Raw genomic sequence first — 14,977 nt, forward strand, 5'->3', positions numbered from 1 at the left:
AAGAGTGTGTGTCAGGAGTAAGATGAAAGTGTGTGTGTGTGTGTCTGTCTGTCTGTCTGTCTGTCTGTCCATGTGTGGTAGAGGGGTAGTTATAAAGGGGCTTTGAATGCCAGAATAGTTTGTGTTTGGTCCTTGAGGTGAGATGGAGCCACTGGAGTTTTTTGGGTTAGAGAGGTGACATAGCCATGTTGAGACTTTAGAAAAATCCCTTTGGCAGCAGAATGGAGGATGGATTGGAATGGGGAGAGAATTGTGGCAGACAGGCCTGTCAGTGCATCAGAAATGAATGTGGTAAAGTCCAAAATTTGTTTTTTTCTTTTAATTTTTAAAATTTATACATAGTACAATAAAAAAGATGATTGCATATGAAAATACAAATACATCATTTACAACTAACTATTGCTAAATACAGAGAAAGTACCATTATATGCAAGTAGGTATATGTTTGTAAAAGTATTCTATGCATACTACTATATATCAGTTCTTGCTCTGGATACAGATAGTGTCTATCTTCACAATTTGTATATTTTTTTTTATTTGTCAAATCTTTATTGGGTAAGTGGGAAAGATTGGCAGGGTCCAGTTTTGTCCTTCTTGGCAGCAGCCTTCCTCATGGCAGCTAGGACATTGCTGAGCTCCTCTCTCTTCCTCTTGGCCCGGATGTGAGTTCTCACCCTTTTTTTTTGATGAACTTAAGGGCTCTCTTATCCTTAGAGACCTTTAACAATTCCATGGCGCGCCTCTCATAAGGGGCAAATCCACACTCTTTCCGGATCATATCTCTCACAAACTTGGTGTGTTTGGTCAAGCGCCCACGGCGGCGGCAGTGTCGCGGCTTCGAAACGTTTTTGGTAACTTTGTGGCCCTTATTGAGGCCCACGGCCATGGGGTATCGGATGGCCATGGCTGCCGCGCGTAGCCCCAACGGCAGCCACAGCAGAAAGAAGGAGAGAGCGTTGAACTCTCACAATTTGTATATTTAAAATAAATCAAAATAACAACCACTCAAAGTCTTTCTTAATACAATATTGTTGTTACTATCATATTTTGAAGAAATGTTTTTGTTTGTTTATTTAAATCTTATCTTCCTTCAGTTCAGAATAGTGCAAAGCTTCCTTCTATGGTTGGGATGTAGGGGAAGTACCAAATGCTGTCCATGAAAATAAGAAACGTGTTTCTAAATATGTTCTAAAGTAACTGGATGTTTGATACTACATAGAAAAAAAATGAATCCAAACAATTGACTGACATTGTGCCTTTTAAAAATATCAGCTATTTTGACATTGCATAGCTATACTCTTTATGGAAAAAAATTCTGAGAGACAAAAGAACTTCATTTTAATACTAGTTTTGCTATCTATGTGACATGGGGTTATGCCTTGCACATAGCAGATGTTTCTTAATATTGAATTGAATTGGATTAGACTGAAATGAAGTCACTATCACTAGGGGCTTTTATTTTTTGTGTGTATAAAGTGAGAAGTTGGAATAGATTATGCCTCAAATTGCCCTTCAGATCAAAGTACGAGGATTCCATGTACCCAGGTTAGCATTAAATCTTAATCTAAATCTTTTCAAACATTTATGTTTGCTATAAAAGACATGGCTCTGCTGAACAAGCAATTTCTATTGGAGGCAAATCTATCTGTCCAGAGGGCCATCAACTATATTATCACGTGAACATCATTTTATGGGTTTGGACTGAATTTCTAAGATTCAATTTAACAAGCATGTGTCAAGTGCCCACTAACAACAAGCATTTGTCAAGTACCTAAAAAGAGCACCTTCAAAGTATTATCATTCTATTAATTTTCAAACTAAAGGGAAAAAAAAAGATTGAGTAACCTTTGTGTTTATGTTCCCCTATCTATAACACACAAAGGATTTTTTATGTAAAAAGAAAATAAAAACTTAAATTTTTAAATGAAACAAATTTAGATTATTATTATTTTCAATTTAATACTATCCTATGGTCCCATGATCATTGGAGATATTCCCTAATCCATGCTAAAATTAATGAAAAAGTGACGTTAAAAATAATATCTTCCCATTTCTTTTTCTCCCCAATTCTGTATCCTCATCTAAAGTCTTATGTTGTTCTTAGGTTTAACAAAATTTGCTACTGCCATCCTCCCATCCTTTCCCCAATATTCTTTTATAGAGTTCCCTCATGATTAAGTTCTTCAACATTTTCCTTTTTAAAAAAAATCCATTGGATAGGATTCTGGGAAGATGGCAGAGTAGGTCAGAAAATTCCAAGCGCTCCAAATTTCCCCCATAAATGAGATAAAATAGTACCTTGGGGCAAAAGTAGAGTAGTTAAAAATAAACATGAGTTGAGGCAGAACAGTGGTCTTGGTTTTGGTTCCAGACCATAGAGGGGAACCCAAGGAAGCTCTCATACCCTAGGACTACCCTAGGACTAGAGGTGACTATAAAAAATAAGCTGCTACAATTTTTTTAAAAATAGTAAGCAGGCAAAGGATAAAGAATCCAACAAAAGAGAGTTACTAAGCTTCAGGGGTTTTGTGCTGCTCTTTTCAGAGCTACATCTAGGTACCTATAAATTTTCAGTTCTTCTCAGGTGGTATGATCCAAGGACAGGTATTTGCTCCACTACTGGCCTGTGCTGTAGTTTGTGAGTGACCTCAAGAACTTTTTTCTTTCTTAGAACTGTCAGGAAGACTCCCTCTCCACAGCCACCCCAAGTTCTGCCACACCAGCATTCCCCCTCATCGCAGGACTGAGACCTAGATCCAAGCAGGGCAAAGCAAGAGAATCCTGCCTCAGTGCCAGTAAAGAGATCCCTGTATTCCTGCTGTCATCAGCCACTTGATTACCCCCACTGTCAGTGGGCCTGGAGCTGCAGAAGCAGCCTCTGCTGCTGCTGCCACCCTGGGGCTGGGCTGGACTTTGCCCTTGTGTCACCCAGGTCCAATAGAGTTTTCCCACTAGCCTGTAAGTTGTCTTTGGTATTTGTGGGTTAAGAAGTCTGGAAATTGCTACAGCTCAGTGATTCAGTGACCTGAGGCCTGTTCTGCCCAGTCTGCTCTAGCCTGGTCTGTGCTGGTGCAGGCTGCGATCTGCTCCCAACTCACTGTGATAGACCTTTTCCAGCAACCATCCAGGCCATCTTGGGCCAGAGACTTGTTTCGCCCTGTCATTTTGTGGGTTCTGTAGCTGTAGAATTTGTTTAGAGTAATTTTTACAGGTGTTTGGAGGGATTTGGGGGAGAGCTCAAGCAAGTCCCTGCTTTCACTCTGCAATCTTGACTCCACCCCCTGGACACCCGTTGTCATTGGGAATGGGTTTAAGAATGAACAAGACCTACAGAGAGAGAGAGAGAGAGAGAGAGAGAGAGAGAGAGAGAGAGAGAGAGAGAGAGAGAGAGAGAGAGAGAGAGAGAGAGAAAGATGTATTAAAGACATGAATTCAGAAAGAAATAAAATGCTAATGGGATAGGGACAGGGGAGAGGATAAGGGAGGAATTTTTAAAGGGGATGGTGAGGAGGGAATAGATTAAAGAGGGGTATAAAAAGGTGTTCAGATTAATGGAAATGGGAAGATAAGGGAAGGATATTTGGAGGAACAGTAGGTAATAGTAAGTAATAGTAATAGTAAGTAATAGAAGGGCAAGGTAGCAGGTAGAAGTAAAGTAGGGGAAATAGGAGGGATAGGAAATAAGAGTTATACACAAATAAAATAAAGATCAGAAGCAGAATTTGTTAGGGAAAAGGGTGCAGGGTGGTAATCATGATCTCAAACAAAGTTAATGCAAAATAGATGTAATCAAAAGAAAAATTAGGGGAACTATACTATGTGTCAGCCATGTCCATCAATGTTGTTTTGGAATATCTAAAATAACTAGACAGAATAAAGTTGAAATATTGTTGTGGATAAATGTATATATTTATATATTAGTATGATTATAGATTTTTAAATATACATATATATGTGTAAGTGTATGTATGTAAGGGCATATAACATATGTGCATATATATATATGTGTGTGTGTGTGTTTATGTATGTACCTGTGAATGTGTGTATGCTTAATTTTAGTCCTGGAAAAAGGGTAATGGGGAAAAGGAACAAAGTAAAAACACAAAGCAGAGAAGAAAAACCTTACAAGGAAGCAAAGAATAGATGGACAGCTCTCAACAAAATGTATAGTATTTATTATATAGACTTTCTTGAAATGGTCATGCATTGCTGAATATTTTGAATCCTCTCTTACATTCTGCTGTGATGATTTTTTTCTTCTTATTTTGTGTTTAAATTTCAATACTTAAGTTTGTATGTTAATTTTTCTTATTGTGTATCTTTTAATATTTAAGTATAATTTTTTTCAAAAAATCCATTATTTCTGTTTTTACATTACTCCTATTTCTGATTATATTCTTCCTCTTTCTACATTCAGAAGCCATCTGTTTTAACAAAGAACTTAAAAGGGGGAGATAATTTCAGGAAAAAAACACATCACAAGAATCTAATTGGGATACTCATTCAACACTGTACATTTGTAATGTTCCCCTTCCACTTCTGCAAGGAAGGGAAAGAGGTGAATTTTCTCAACTCTTCTCCAGGACCAACTCTGTTTAGTTTTATTATTATTGCTATCACTATTGTTGTTTCTAATTACATTGTTTAGCCTTTCACTCATCATTGGGTACTTATTTTCTTTCTTGTTTTTTTTTTTTCAGTTTCCTCATTATTTATTTATTTAATATTTTTAGTTTTCAGCATTAATTTTCACAAGAGTTTTAATTACAAATTTTCTCCCCATTTCTCCTCCCCCCCACTCCAACATGGCATATATTCTGATTGCCCCGTTTCCCAGTCAGCCCTCCCTTCTGTCACCCCACTCCCCCAATCCCCTTTTCCGTTACTTTCTTGTAGAGCAAGATAGATTTCTATGCCCCATTGCCTGTATATCTTATTTCACAGTTGCATGCAAAAATAACTTTTTTGAACATCTGCTTTTAAAATTTTGAGTTCCAAATTCTCTCCCCTCTTTCCTCCACTCCCAGCTCCATGCATGATAGACCTTACCCCATGACCATGCAGGCTGTCCTGGGCTGGAGCCCTGCTTCCCTCTGCAATTTCTTGGGTTATGCAGTTCTAGAATTTGTTCAGAGCCATTTTTTATTGGTGTTTGGAGGGTCCTGGGGGAGAGCCCTAGGCAAGTCCCTGCCTTCCAGCCACGATCTTGGCTCTGCCAAGATCTTATATTTTGATAACACAAAAAGGGACTACAATATATACTTTGGTGTACACAAGGAATTTAACTAAAAAAGGAAGGAGAGTTATGGGATGGTAGCTAATGAGGATGAAGGATCAACTGAGAGCTTTTTGAATATGAAATTAATTTTTGCATTAAATTATACTTTGGTGCCCCAAAGTTCTATTCTTCTTTCATTCATAATCTTTTTTCATTATTTTCCTTCTTACTCTAGCTCTTTTCCTCCTAGAAATTAAATCTGTTATTTGTCTAGCTTTTCAAAGTATCTGCTTTTTGGTTTGATTTATGTAACACAAAATAGTAAATTTATTTCGGTAGTAATTTCAGTTTTATTGTAAGAGCATAGTCCAAAAATAAGCAATGATTATCATTCCAATTCATTTTATTCTTTATTTCTTTAATAAATGTTTCCTAATTCTATTTGCAAAAGCCTTATTTTGCCATAGTAGCTTGACTCCTAGATATTTTAAGCAATTTGTAGATATTTTGAATGGCACTTGCTTTTATTCCTCCTGCGTTTTGCTACTGATATGTATAAGCACTGTTGATTTTTGTGGATTAAATTCTATTTTGTTGTTGCTTTTAGTTATATCACTTTCTTCACCAATGCTATGAGGTTTTTTAGATGACCTGTTAGTTGCCAGGAAGCAAATATAACTTTTCTTCTAGTTTCCAATATTTATGCTTTTAAATTCCGTTTTCTTATTTCTATCTCAAGCATTTCTAAAACCATGTCAAAAATTGGTATTCTAACATTGCTTCTGTATATATGGAATGCTTCTAGTGTTACATAGTATGTATGTATGTATGTATGTATGTATGTATGTATGTATGTATGTATTTCTAGCTAGCTAGCTAACAATGTATAGATATGGATACATATTGTATATATCTATCTTATATTAAGAAGTGGAATTTCTATGCTGTTGTAGGAGGCAGATTTTTTTAAAAAGCATTAAATATTACTGCTGCAACTTTTCATATTTTAGAAAGATAGGATACAACCAGATCAAACACAGCACTGGCTTTCAAGGGAATACAATGGCTGGTTAAATCTGTAAAGCTCCCTTCTGAATAATAGTTTAGTTAAGATTTCACCTTCCCCTCATCCAACTGAGTCTCCTTGACGGAGAGTCATCTGTATGTATACACACATACACTAGAAAGCATACTGCCCATTTTCTTAGAAATATCAGTTTAGGAAAGAAGCAATGTCAGATGGAAACATTTTTATGTGCTTGCAGTTTCTTTGTACCTGCTGCCATTTCTATGACGTAGCTTCATTCCTAAGGGTACGTTAGAAAATATGCTATTGCTCTTGAATATCTTATCACTCTGTCCAAAAATGCCTTTCCTATATATTAGAGTATCTTTCTCCTCAATACTTAAAACTTGATTATTGAAATTATAAAAATTATCTTTATTACTTTATTACTTATCAACTCCCGTTTGAAGCTTCATCCCCACTCCAACTTCTCAATGGCAATCTTTCTATTCTTTCAATAAATGCTTTGTTGCCTGTATTTTAAAATCTATGTTTCTTTTAAATTTCTAGGTAGTTTTCTAATCATATTTTTTACCAGTAGAGTACTCATCTTTTTGTCATGCTCTTCTAACAGATTAGTGATACTTCAATTGTTTTGGTGTTTTGTTTTCAAAATTTGAATTGTCTTGTGCAGAATATGTGTGTTAGTTTGACTTTGATGCCTTTGGATTCTCTTCTGTCAGATTTTCTTTCTTATACTGAATACTTATTCCTAGTACTTAAGGATTTTTTTGTTTTGAATCTGATTTTTTCCTCATAGCTTCTAGTTCATAGGGGAGACTGCCTATCATATATTCAATGTTCCTGTTCTCATGTGTATGTGTTTAATTCTGAGTTGATAGTTCTGATTTATTTACTTATTTTTATTTGAGAAATGAGACCTTTATCTGAAAAATTGACTGTCTATAAATTCCTCCCACCAATTTCTGCTTTCCTTCTAATCATGGCTACATTGTTTTTATTTGTACAAAACCTTTTTTAATTTAATGTAATCAAATTATCCATTTTACACCTCACAATGATCTTTATCTCTTGTTTATTCATAAATTGTTCCTTTATCCCTAAGTCTGATAGATAATATGTTCCATGTTCTTCTAATTTTCTTGTGATATCTCCCTCTATGTCTAGGTTGGGTATTCATTTTGACCACCTTTTGGTAAATGGTTTAAGATATTGTTCTATGCCCAAATTCTACCAGACTAATTTCCAGGTTTCCCAATTTTTTTTACCAAATAATGAATTGTTAGCTCTAATTTATTTTTTTAAATCTTTATTTCTCTTTTGAATGATATAGAAATTTGTTACTACTGTTCCATGATCTCTTAAGAACTCATTGGATTTTCTCTTCCATTGAGTAACTTTGATTAATTTGGTTTCTCTTTAAAGTATTACTCATTTAGCTTTTTTTTTTAATTTTGTCTTCTTTGTTTATCTGTGTGTGACCTGCCTCTTTATTTAGCCTTTTTTGCATACACATTTTATAGTCAGAGCAACAAAAGAAGCAGCTGAAGCAGCCTCAGCCTGTGTCCTCTCCTGCCTGCCCAGAGATAGTTCTCCTCCATTCATCGCCCATTCCCCTTCTTCATGCCCCTGCCCATGGATATGCCCTCACATTCCCATCCCCCATTGCTCCACTTCATGACTCTCAGCCTTCCCTTCTCCCAGATCACCCTTTTCCCCTCCATCACCTTAAAACCCAGGTTTTCACTTTCCAACTCCCACCAGGGACCAGACTTAAATACTTTACAAAGCCCAAATCACCAGAATACTGTTTGAATGGACTCTGGTGTGACTGAAAGTGAATTAAATGTTATTCTCACCATGTAGGCTACTTATTCAACTAAAGGAAGTTGGAAACACTATTGGAAAGAAAAGAAAACTGGTCAAAAGAGTGATGATTTTATCAGTATCTCAGAAGTGAATTGATTTGAGAAAATAATTGCCTTGGCTGAACCCACCAGTGCTATCTTTAAAGCCTTTGTTATGATCACTGACCAACTGGAAGGGGCCATGAGCCACTTTATGATCAATAGCACAGTTATCAGTAGACACCCCAGTGATGCAGAGGCCTATGATGCATGCCTACCAGTGTGGCTTACTCTTTGGAAATGAAAGATAAAATATCAAGGAAATAAGAGAGTGCACAGAGACTCAGGGCCAGGTGGCGGAGGATACGCTACCAATTTCGGCTGTGTGGGCCATTGCCATTCTTAGCATCTGTTGTTGAATGGGTCAAACAGATCTTCATGGTCATGTTGTACCTATTCTTTCATAACAATGCTGTGTGTATTTGTGGGAGAGTGAGTTCCAGATTTGTGTGAAGAGTGTTTCTACCATCAATCAATTAATATTATTAATTACTACTATCCATGCTATTCCATTTCATTAAATGCCTTTTCATTGAGCTAATTGTGTTAATAGCTCATTAAAATGGATGCACTAGAGGGGATTCATGAATTATTATTTAAGGGGTGCTTTGGACCAAATATATTGGCCCCAAGAAGACCCAACTTGTCAATACTGAGTTGTGGGGCAGCTTTCCCCTCCCCCCTACCCAGGAAGCGTATGGAGTTATTAAAGAAGGACTTTAGCACAAAGTGAAGTAGATAATTGCCTTGAGTATTCATTTTGCCCAGCCTTATATGAACCATAAAATGGAAAATTTGGGATTTCAGAGGGATATTATAATGGCTAAGTGCCACCAAAATGAAGCAACTTTTATCTAGCACAGTATATCTGTATAGGATTAGCAGATAGTGTGAGGTAGAATATGATCTACATCTTCACCTGTAAAATCAGCTTTCCTGCTGCAATGACACCATAACTGGATCCCATATATGTTAATCCAGTTCTAGTTTTCTGGTCTTCCTTTTCCATACTTTCCTTTCCCAAAACTCAGAATGTGGCATGTTTTATTCTTGATGAATTTGATAATATGTCAGGCTCCCTTGTATCTTGGCCCCTTCCATTGCACACAACAAATTGTCCCATGGTTTTCCAACTTAGCCATGATCAGACGAAATTACAAGATTGCCTAAAATATAAACAAGCTGAATTCATCAACTTGATGGCAAGGTACTAAATCTGAAGTCCTTCAAATCAAGCTAGAAGAGTTGTTCACTTTTACAATTGTTTGTGTGGCTATATTTTGTAAGTTTCCCAAATGGCATGTGTTCTTACATTCCATCATTCTAAATTTTCTTGACATCCTATAGATGAGCAAATCACTGATCTTAATTGGGCCTGTCCTCTCCTCCCAAGCTAGTAGTCTTCCTGCAAGTAAACAATCCCAGCTACCACCACTGTTTCCCAACTCAACCAATCCATAGGCTACCACATTATAGCAAAGTAACTTTGGCCTTTTTTATGGCCAAAACCAATCCTCTTGAGTGAAGCAATCAATCAAGTGGCATTTCTGAAGCACCTACTGTGTGTCAGGCCCTTTGCTAGGCACAAGAAATAGAGAAAAAAATTAACAGTCCAAGTCCTAGAGAACTTTATAATATATTGGAGAAGATAAAATGTACATTTGTAAGTATACACATACGCATGTATGTGTGTGTATGTGTGTGTGTGTGTGGTTGTTGGTAGGGAGACACTTGGTGTTCATCCTTTGTTTTTGAAGTGGACCAGTGGCATAATTTGATGATATTTTGACTTGTGCCTGAACTGGATTTAAGTAAGACAGAGTTGCACAAAGCTATCAGCCTCACTCTCTCTTCCAAAGTTAGTGAAGTCCAGTGTCAAGACAAAAGTCAGGAAAACTGGTGATGGCCTGGGATACAGTGGATGACCTTCTTTCTGTCTTCAATGTCTGACTAAGCCCTAAACACCTGCTTCAATGACCTTCATAGCTGTTGGAACAAAATCCACCCATTCTGCCAGGGAAATCTTCACATGCTTGGGGTAGATATTTCCCTAACTCACTGATAGGTTTGAGGCCTGTCAGTTACTCTCAACCTGGTTTAGCCTAACTGTAGATATTATTTAACCAGGGTGCAGATTCTATGCATGTCATAGTTTCTTGGAGCCATAGCTGAGAGTTGGGTAAGTAGTGGAAGTCAAAGGTGAATGAACAGTCCTGAAAATGACTCAGCAAGCCCTCATCCCAAAAGTGCTATTTAGGGGAGATGTTAATAGCTAGCTGAAGGAGAATTTTTTTTAATATAAAGGGTGGTGCTTGGACTCAATTTTGAAGGAAAGAAGGCAATCTAAAGGGTGAAGATGAAGACATTACATTCCAAGCAAGGAGGATAGGATGTACAAAGGCACAGAGATGAGGGATGTGGTGTTATATGTGAGGAATAGCAAGAAGGCCAATGTAGCTGGACCAAAGACTGTTGAAAGGGATATAAATAAGGCTGAAAAGATTGGTTGATCTACCCTTTTTTGTCCCATTATACTGTGGTCAGAATGGAGAGAGGTGGCATCCTTGCTGGCATGTCAGTATTCCTTAGAGCAATGCCATTAATTGCATATGTGGTCAAATTTGTTTTACAGGTCTGTGGTCTAGTCAGTAAATAAATAATTATGAACTTCAGAAACTTATCATTCAATATCAACCCTGAAATTCTCACTTACCCATATCATCTCTCTCCAGCTGCAACACTTCACCATGCCCACACTCTGAGTAACCTCCCTCTGTTCCTCTCATTTTCAGGTTCATAGAAGTTATCTTCCTCCATCAGATTGTGAGCTCCTAGAGGACAGAGTCTAACATCCCTTTCTTTATATCCCCATATTTTATTCTTAATGAATGTTTATTGACTCTTGACTCTATAAATCAAATATTTAAGTCCCTCCTGTGTGCCAGTCACTGTGCTAAGCACTGGAGACACTGTGATAAACTCTAGAAATTTATTAAATGCCTACTATTGCCAGACAGCTCTCTTGAAGTTAGTAATGCTAAGATAAAACAATATTATAACAGTTAAAATATCCCAGAAATTTTTGTCCTTAAAAAAAATCTTTTCTGTCACTTAATCTCCCTCCACTTCATAAACTGTATTCCTTTATCCTTTTATTGAATTTCTTTTCCCTTTTACATTGTCCTCTTTTTGCTTCATCTCATTTAGGAAATGAGAACTAGTATCATATAACTCTTCAGTCATAAGATCATAGATTTAAAGATAGACATGACCTTAGAAATCATCTAATTTGCCCCATCTTACAGATGAAAAACTGAGACCTGGAAAAGTTGAGCTATTTACTGAAGGTGGTACAAGAAATAAACATCATAGATGGAATTTAAATTCGAGGTTCTGACACCAGAGCTAGTTTGCTTTTCCCACAGTACTACACTTCTGCACTTCCTCTACCCTCTAGCCATGGTAATAGTTTTTTTAATCTATTCATAATGCAAAAGAACATCCCAGAATATCAACAAAAACCAAATTATAATTGCAAAATTCATATCATGATTGATGACAATTTTACCTCTTCACTTAGAATTGCATGAGAAAGTAGAACAACCTATAAGAACTGTTAACGCCATATGACCATCTGTTTCTTTAGGGCTTTTACATTTTTCCTTCATCTAAATGTTTTTGAGAATGAACAGGGGCAGCTCATCTCAAGAGTCTCTTGACAGCACAAAGGCAATTTTGAATATCTGACATTGCCCAGTAATATCGCATCCTTCAGAACAGTTATGATGAAGGAAGTGCTTACAAAATGATACAAGAATTGGCAGTACTTTCTCAAGCTGTGCTTGATAAGTTTGCTTTAAAGGAAAAACTAAGAAATATCTCCTCAGGAGTAAACTGATTACATGACCTCACTTATAAACCATTACATTTTAGTGCAGAAAACAGTATAAGCCAGACACTCCACTTATGTGCTGGTATATTTGCCCAGGGAAGCAATGATTACTTGGTGAGATAACAAATTTAATGTATTTGAATTCAGTTCCAAACAAGAAAATAAATATATACCCTAGTGAGTGTTTTAAAGTGTGATATGAAATAAATCAATTTCTGAATTATTTTGCAATATATCTCATTTTTTTATTCTGGTTTTTGTAACCCTCTGGAAATATCTATGTGAATGTTTATGCAATATGACCTATGTAAAATTAATTTCTGACAGAATTCAGGTACATTCATCTGTATGGTAAAACATTTTTTCCTTTCCCGAAACAGTTTACATCACAGAACCTTAGAGTTGTAAGGGACTTCAGAGGTCATCTAGCCAAACATATAACTGAACAAGAGTCTTTTCTCTAATCTACCTGAAAAATGGTCTGTCAGCCTTTGCTTAAAGACCCCAAGTAGGTAGAAACTCACTACCCACAGAAGTAAGCCATTCCATTTCTTTGCTAGTATTAAGATGAAACAAGGTAACCTTCTCAACCCCCTTGGCACCCACAACAGATCAAATAATCAGATTTTTTGCTTAGCTCCAGAGGGCATTTGAGGATTCAGAGTAATGACTAGAAGTTGTAAAGAGGTGGATTTTGTATAATGTTTTTTTCTTTCTTTTATGAGAGAACATTGTTGACAACCTTTTGTTATTCTTCTTCCTACCGTTTTGTAGATGATTTCATACTATGAACTGTCATAATTCTTGGCTTCTATATCTTTCTGCTTGATAAAGAAAACTACTTGATGGTAGAGATGGTTTGTGGGCTATTTTTAGTTTCTTCGCTGAGCTGTCATCTTTGCATTGGTTAACTACTTTAAGAAATTACAAAAAATGGAGATTGCCAATGTATTTTTTTATCTTTTTTTCAGAATTTATTTAAATGGTTATTTTTAGATCAGCTACAATCATCTTGCTATTTATCTTTTCTTTCCATTTTGTTGTTACTTTGACTCAAACCAATTAATGATCTAACTACACAGAGAAAACTGATTCAGAAGTGGTAGATATGTCTGTGAGCAGTCAATTCTCGTTTGTTAAGATACAATCAATCTCATTGTTGTGATGCTATTCAGAATTTGCCACCTATAGCTCTTTTTCAAGAAATTGTTCAAGATATAACAAACATGAAACTTCTGAATATTAATATTTATAGATGTTTTCATTTTTAATATCTAAATATATTTACAAACTTTTATTATCCTTCCTGTTGTATAATTTTACATCTATGTCACTTGTTATAAAAGAATATGTTCACTTAAGTTAGAGGGTTTTGCAACATTTTGCACAGAACTTTTCATCTCCATCTTTTTATTGATGTCAATCTGTCTTTGAGTATTTATTTTTTTTCCATATTTTTTTTATTATTAATTTAATATTTTTAGTTTTCAACATTGATTTCCACAAGATATTGAATTACAAATTTTCTAACCATTTCTACCCCCCCCACTTCAAGATGGCATATATTCTGATTCACCCTTTTCTCAGTCTGCCCTCCCTTCTGTCACTCCACTACCACAACTTATCCCTTCTCCCCTTACTTTCTTGTATAGGAAGATGGCTTTCTATACCCATTGCCTCTGTATAATTTTTCCCAGTTGCATGTAAAAACAACCTTTTTGAGCATTTGGTTTTAGAATTTGAGTTCCAAATTCTCACCCCTCTTCTATTTCCACCCATCCAACCCTAAGAAGACAAGCAATTCAATGTAGGCCACACATATATCATTATACAAAACACTTCCATAATAGTCACATTGTGAAAGACTAACTATATTTCCCTCCTTCCTATCTTGTCCCCCTTTATTCAATTTTCTCCCTTGACCCTGTCCCTTTGCAAAAATGCTTGCTTTAAATTACTTCCTATGCCATTCTTCCCTCCCTTCTATCATGCCCCTTCTCTTATCCCCTTCCCCCCTACTTTCCTGTGGAGTAAGGTACCCAATTGAGCATATATGTTATTTCTTCATTAAGTCAAATCCAATGAGAGCAAGATTCATTCATTCCCTTTCACCTGCCTCCTCTTCACTTCCAATAGAACTGCTTTTTCTTGCCACTTTTGTGTGAGATAATTTACCCCATTCTATCTCTCTCTTTATCCTTCTCCCAATATATTCCTCTCTCACCACTTAATTTTATGTTTTAAGATATCATCCTTTCATATTCAACTCACTCTGTGCCATATATATATATATATATATATATACACACACATATACATGTATATGTATGTATGTATATTCCCTTCAACTACACTAATACTGAGAAAGGTCTCATGAGTTACAAATATCATCTTTCCATGTAGGAATGTAAACAAAACTGTTCAACTTTAGTAAGTCCCTTAAGATTTCTCTTTCCTGTTTACCTTTTCATGTTTCTCTTGATTCTTGTATTTGAAAGTCAAATTTTCTGGCCAGCTCTGGTCTTTTCATTGAGAAAGCTTGAAAGTCCTCTATTTTATAGAAAATCCGTATTTTGCCTTGGAGCATTATACTCAGTTTTGCTGGGTAGTTGATTCTTGGTTTTAATCCTAGCTCCTTTGACCTCTGGAATATAATATTCCAAGCCCTTCAGTCCCTTAATATAGAAGCTGCTAGATCTTGTGTTATCCTTATTATGTTACCACAGTACTTGAATTGTTTCTTTCTGGTTGCTTGCAGTATTTTCTCCTTGATCTGGGAGATCTGGAATTTGGCTACAATATTCCTAGGAGTTTCCTTTTTAGGATCTTTCCAAGAGGCAATCAATTCTGGGCAACATGGGCTTGCTCAGAAGTTATGTCAAATTAATTTAATTTTCTTTTATAACAGGGTCTATAGAGCTGCTGAGAAGAAA

The 14,977-nt window shown here is 36.1% G+C and overlaps 1 pseudogene; it reads right to left on the reverse strand.

The window, feature by feature from the left end:
• Positions 1 to 548: 548 nt before the first annotated feature.
• LOC118851057 lies at positions 549 to 913 on the reverse strand (annotated as a pseudogene).
• Between the last annotated feature and the right edge of the window lie 14,064 nt (positions 914 to 14,977).

Source organism: Trichosurus vulpecula, chromosome 5 (genome assembly GCF_011100635.1).
Source record: "Trichosurus vulpecula isolate mTriVul1 chromosome 5, mTriVul1.pri, whole genome shotgun sequence".
NCBI classification, from domain to species: Eukaryota; Metazoa; Chordata; class Mammalia; order Diprotodontia; family Phalangeridae; genus Trichosurus; species Trichosurus vulpecula.